At 42.5% G+C, this 6,340-nt stretch overlaps 1 long non-coding RNA gene across 1 annotated transcript; it reads right to left on the reverse strand.

Moving 5' to 3' along the window:
• Window positions 1-725: 725 nt before the first annotated feature.
• Window positions 726-2,156, reverse strand: LOC126994273 (uncharacterized). Its single transcript, XR_007748930.1, has 2 exons — window positions 1,476-2,156; window positions 726-1,420 (listed from the first exon to the last, which is right to left on the reverse strand). It is a non-coding gene; the product is annotated as an uncharacterized LOC126994273 (long non-coding RNA).
• Window positions 2,157-6,340: the final 4,184 nt, after the last annotated feature.

Below are 6,340 nucleotides of genomic sequence, written 5' to 3' on the forward strand. Positions count from 1 at the left end.
GCGTATGCCCCAACTTTACCTTTACCTTTATTGGCTCGACTGACAGACATGGCTTTGTATGTCGAAGGTCACTGGTTCAATCTCCACAGCCAGCACTCTCTAACTTGGATTTTTCCGAGTTCCCTAGAGCCTAGATTAATTTCTCGGTGTTAAATGAGGAGATTTGTACCGGCACCCAGTCATGGGTGTTACAAGATGCATTGTTACAATCAGGGGCGTCATTTGGCCTTCAAAAGTGGGAGGGACATTAGGGCAGACAGTTTTATATATATATATAGAGCTATATATATCTATATATATATATATATCTATATATATATATATATATATATATAGATATATATAGATATATATATGTCTGTATGTATATATATATATATATATATATATATATATATATATATATATATATATATATATATATATATATATATTTACCATCATTAGCTTATAACACCTTTAGGCACTGATCATATTTGCATTTTATGTAGTCTGTGATGCAGGCAGGATATTCATTAGCACCTAATTAGACTCATGCTGCTCTCCAGTGCTCTCTGATGAACTCACAATCAAAGATGTAGTATACCTATATGGTAGCATTGAGTAATCTTAGGTCACTTGGTAAAGTGTTCACCTAAGTCCGACCCAAGCTGACAACATAAACCTAAGCGTGTTTGCAAGCTGAGTGTTTAGAATATTGGCATAATAATAAAAGATGCTGAGAACTGGATTCCACTACTTTATTGAATATATGAATAATTATATACTGAATTTGTAATGGAGCTAAGATAAAAAAAGCTATGTTTTCAGCGGTCATACCATGATCTCATGAAAATAATTAGGTTGACATATATAATTAATTACTACGTATTTTGGTATGATGACCATTGCACGTTAATACCATAGCTTTGCGAGCATTGAGTAATCTTAGGTCACTTGGTAAAGTGTTCACATAAGTCCGACCCAAGCTGACAACATAAACCTAAGCATGTTTGCAAGCTGAGTGCTTAGAATATTGGCATAATAATAAAAGATGCTGAAAACTAGATTCCACTAATAGAGTAATTATATGCTGAATTTGTAATGGAGCCAAGATAAAAAGCTATGTTTTTCAGTGGTCATACCATGATCCCATGAAAATAAATAGGTTGACATATATAATTAATTACTACGTATTTTGTTATGATGACTATTGCACATTAATACCATAGGTTTGAATCCAATGATGAATATCTTCAAGCAAGACACAAATAGCAACAGATTGGTTACCATTTCACTCAGTAAACACAATACTCCAGAAAAGTATACACTGAATTCACAATAAAGTTGTTTTTCCACTTGGAACTTTGTAAACAGAAACCAAGTAACCTCGTTTTACTTCACTCATAAGTCATGATGTTCGCGATGTGGTCACCTCGACCTTTCGTTCCTCCTCCCTCACACTGGCAGACGTCTCTAACAAGCTTTCTTACCACCATTATCTCAATATGAATAACCGGCAGCAATAATTATAAATCATATTCTAAATGACATTTTAATGCAATTTTAATGTCATCTTTTTCATTTGCATGTGTGTACCTTTCTGCTACAAATAAAAGTTTTTTTCCCATGTTTTGTTTTCCTTAACTCGAATATTTCACATTTTAATCAATAACAAAGGCATAAAACATTAATTGTATGTTCAAGCTATGTTTATTTTTTTTTTTTGTTGACATAAACTACATCGTTTTCCTTTGGTGCCATTATTTTCACATGAGTGCAGTCTATCACTCCCACAACGCCGGCAAGTTGGTAGAATTCTGCTTGCTTTACACGGATCTCCACCCTATCAAGGGGAGACTGGATAAACCTCCCGACTACCTACGGGTCACTGAGGGCGGCCAGAGTCTCCACAATCACCCTACTTACACTACTCTGGCTTACCCCCTAACTCATCACTTGAACACTGCAGCATTTTTCCTGTAGCCAAGTACCTTTAAGTCAAAATCACTTTCAACCCCGGGGTGAGGGAATGCTCCCTTCGAACTGGATCTTGTAGCTCTCTTCTCATCAAATCAGTCACATACTCCATTCCTGCACGGTCTAATATGTATGTCTTGACAAGTTCACCATCGTTATACAGTTCCAAAGCGCCCTATCAAACTCTAAATTGCGGAGGTGGGCTGGACGAGGAAGTCTGGTGGCCATGTTGATATGGGTCTGGGTCTGGGATTCACTAATAACTTTACTATTAATAGCCTCTTCCATTCAGCGTAACCCGTTTCTGGGTCGTGATCTGTAGAGTCCCTCATAGAATCCCGACAACCTAAGATTTGGACGCCATTATTGGCCCTGTGTTTTCGTCGCCCTTTTCAAACACTAGCACACGCTCTCGCGGCGAAAACAGGGACAATAATGGCGTCCAAATCTTAGGCTGTCGGGACTCTATCTATCAAGGGACTCTACAGATCACGACCCAGAAACGGGTTACGCTAAATGGAAGAGGCTATAAGTGTTTAGAAGTCCTCGCCAGCACTCTCAAGTTAATACCAAAGTTAAGAATAGGTATTAGGCTAATAGTTGTTGAAGTAACACTTTGAGAGTGAAGTTAATACCAAAGTCGAAAGTTAATACCAAGTTTAGTATTAATAGTTGTCGAGGATACGGGCCCAGCTGGGAGCTAACTATTTGCTGGCGTGCGCTGAGGAAATCAGTCAGCCACGATACTGAATTAGGGTGAGGCCCCAGCTCAATGGCCTTAGTAATGACAACAGTGTGGTCTACAAGGTCAAAAGCTTTCCTGAAGTCGACAAAAGCAAGGGCAAGGGAGTTTTTTTTTTTTTTTTTTTTTTTACAGCAAAGGAGACAGTTCAAGGGCACAAAAAAAGTAAACATTAATAAAAAAAAAAGCCCGCTACTCGCTGCTCCTAAAAAGAATCCAAAGAGGTGGCCGAAAGATAGGTCAGTTTCGGGAGGAGAGGTGTCCTGATACCCTCCTCTTGAAAGAATTCAAGTCGTAGGCAGGAGGAAATACAGATGAAGGAAGATTGTTCCAGAGTTTACCAGCGTGAGGGATGAAAGAGTGAAGATGCTGGTTAACCCTTGCATAAGGGGTTTGGACAGTATAGGGATGAGCATGAGTAGAAAGTCGAGTGCAGCGGGGCCGCGGGAGGGGGGGAGGCATGCAGTTAGCAAGTTCAGAAGAGCAGTCAGCGTGGAAATATCGATAGAAGATAGAGAGGCAACATTGCGGCGGAATTTAAGAGGTAGAAGACTATCAGTATGAGGAGGAGAGCTGATGAGACGAAGAGCCTTAGCCTCCACTCTGTCCAGAAGAGCTGTGTGAGTGGAGCCCCCCCACACATGAGATGCATACTCCATACGAGGGCGGACAAGGCCCCTGTATATGGACAGGAACTGTGCAGGGAAGAAGAACTGGCGGAGACGGTACAGAACGCCCAGCCTCGAGGAAGCTGATTTAGTAAGAGATGAGATATGAAGTTTCCAGTTGAGATTTTGAGTTAAGGATAGACCGAGGATATTTAGTGTTGAGGAAGGTGATAGCTGGGTGTTGTCAAAGAATAGGGGATAGTTGTTTGGAAGATTGTGTCGAGTGGATAGGTGGAGAAACTGTGTTTTTGAGGCGTTGAAGGACACCAGGGTCTTCTTGCCCCAATCGGAAATAATAGTAAGGTCTGAGGTTAAGCGTTCTGCAGCCTCCAGCCTTGAGTCGTTAAGTTCATGAAGGGTGGGTCTTCTATTAAAAGAAGTTGAGTAATGCAGAGTGGAATCATCGGCGTAGGAATGGATAGGACAGTTCGTTTTGGAAAGAAGATCATCAATGAACAACAGAAAAAGAGTGGGAGATAGGACAGAACCCTGTGGGACACCACTGTTAATAGATTTAGGGGAAGAACAGTGACCGTCTACCACGGCAGAAATAGAACGGTCAGAAAGGAAACTGGAGATAAAGGTACAGAGAGAAGGATAGAAACCGTAGGAGGGTAGTTTAGAAAGCAAAGATTTGTGCCAGACCCTATCAAAAGCTTTTGATATGTCCAGCGCAATAGCATAAGTTTCACCGAAACGGCTAAGAGAGGATGACCAAGAGTCAGTTAAGAAGGCTAGGAGATCACCAGTAGAACGCCCCTTGCGGAACCCATACTGGCGATCAGATAGAAGGTCAGAAGTGGAAAGGTGCTTTTGAATCTTCCGGTTAAGGATTGATTCAAAAGCTTTAGATAGACAAGAAAGTAAAGCAATAGGACGGTAGTTTGAGGGATTGGAGCGGTCACCCTTCTTAGGTACAGGCTGTATGAAGGCATACTTCCAGCAAGAAGGAAAGGTAGATGTTGACAGGCAGAGGCGAAAGAGTTTGACCAGGCAGGGTGACTGCACGGAGGCACAGTTTTTAAGGACAATAGGAGGCACTCCATCAGGTCCATGAGCCTTCTGAGGATTGAGGCCAGAGAGGGCATAGAAAACATCATTTTGAAGAATCTTTATAACAGGCATAAAGGAGTCAGAGGGGGGATGAGTAGGAGGAATATGCCCAGAATCGTCCAGAGAGGAGTTTTTAGAAAAAGGCTGAGAGAAGAGTTCAGCCTTAGAGATAGATGAGACGGCAGTGTTGCCATCAGGACTGAGGAGTGGAGGGAAAGATGAAGAAGTGAAGTTGGAGGAGATGTCTTTGGCTAGATGCCAGAAGTCACGGGAATAGTTAGAGAAAGCAAGGTTTTGACATTTTCTATTAATGAAAGAATTTTTGGTTAGTCGGAGAATAGATTTGGCACGATTTCGGGCAGAAATGTAAAGTTCATAGTTAGCATTAGTTTGAAGGCTCTGGTACCTTTTGTGAGCTACCTATCTATCATTGACAGCACGAGAACAAGCGTGATTAAACCAAGGCTTTTTAGCGTGAGGAGTAGAGAAAGAACGAGGAATGTATGCCTCCATTCCAGAGACAATCACCTCTGTGATGCGCTGAGCACACACAGAGGGGTCTCTACCCTGGAAGCAATAATCATTCCACGGGAAATCGGAAAAGTACATCCTCAGGTCGTCCCACCGAGCTGAAGCAAAATGCCAGAAGCATCGCCTCTTCGGTGGGTCCAGAGGGTGTACTGGAGCAATAGGACAGGATGCAGAAATAAGATTGTGATCGGAGGAGCCCAACGGAGAGAACAGTTTGACAGAATAAGCAGAAGGGTTAGAGGTAAGGAAGAGGTCTAGAATGTTGGGCCGATCTCCAAGACGGTCGGGAATACGTGTAGGGTGCTGGACCAACTGCTCTAGGTCGTTGAGGATAGCAAAGTTGTAGGCTTGTTCACCTGGATGGTCAGTGAAAGAGGATGAAAGCCAAAGCTGGTGGTGAACATTGAAATCTCCTAGGATGGAGATTTCAGCGAAGGGAGAGTGGGTCAAGATGTGCTCCACTTTAGAATTTAAATAGTCAAAGAATTTTACATAGTTGGTAGAGTTAGGTGAGAGATAAACAGCACAGATGTATTTAGTAATAGAATGACAGTGAAGTCTTAACCAGATGGTGGAAAATTCAGAAGAGTCAAGGTCGTGGGCACGAGAGCAAGTGATGTCGTTGCGCACGTAGGCGCAACATCCAGCTTTGGATTGAAATTTAGGGTAGAGATAGTAGGAGGGAACAGAGTAGAGATTGCTGTCAGTAGCCTCAGAAACCTGTGTTTCGGTAAGGAAGAGAAGGTGAGGTTTAGAGGAGGAGAGATGATGTTCCATAGAATGAAAATTAGAGCGAAGACCGCGAATGTTGCAGAAATTGAGAAAAAAGAGGTTCGAGGAGTTATCAAGACACCTCTCGGGTCGGCAGCCAGAAGGGGAGTCCTCCCTGGGGGAATTTGTTGTCCCCCCCCCAGACGGGGACTCCGAGGCTTGGTGTATGTGCGCCATTTTGAAATTATAATTTTGGGAAAAGGTGTATATGTTGTGTGAATGTAGTGTGGTGTGGATAAAGAGAGGATCTGTCTTTAGAGAGCAATCTGAACTACTCTCCGGTGTTGGTGAGACAATAGGGAAACGGTTAGTGAGGACATGGGAATTTTCTTTGGAGGGCTTCAGCTCCCTTCTCACCTTCCATATATACCTCACCGGGAGTGGCTTGCGCCCGTTCGGTAGGTGTCTTCCTACCTACTCCAGCCAGGTGTCACGTTTGTCCAGGTGGCTGTGTATGAAATCTAGAAAGCTGACAGGACAATGAGTGGTGGAGGAGTGCTTCATGTTGCCAAATTGTTGGATGTCTATGAGGCTACTAATATCATCATAAGCCCAGTTAAAAATAAAATCTTCACAAATGAGGCTGGGAACGGGTGTGATGGCGATTGGCCTTAGG

Source organism: Eriocheir sinensis, unplaced genomic scaffold (assembly GCF_024679095.1).
Source record: "Eriocheir sinensis breed Jianghai 21 unplaced genomic scaffold, ASM2467909v1 Scaffold765, whole genome shotgun sequence".
Classification (NCBI taxonomy): domain Eukaryota; kingdom Metazoa; phylum Arthropoda; class Malacostraca; order Decapoda; family Varunidae; genus Eriocheir; species Eriocheir sinensis.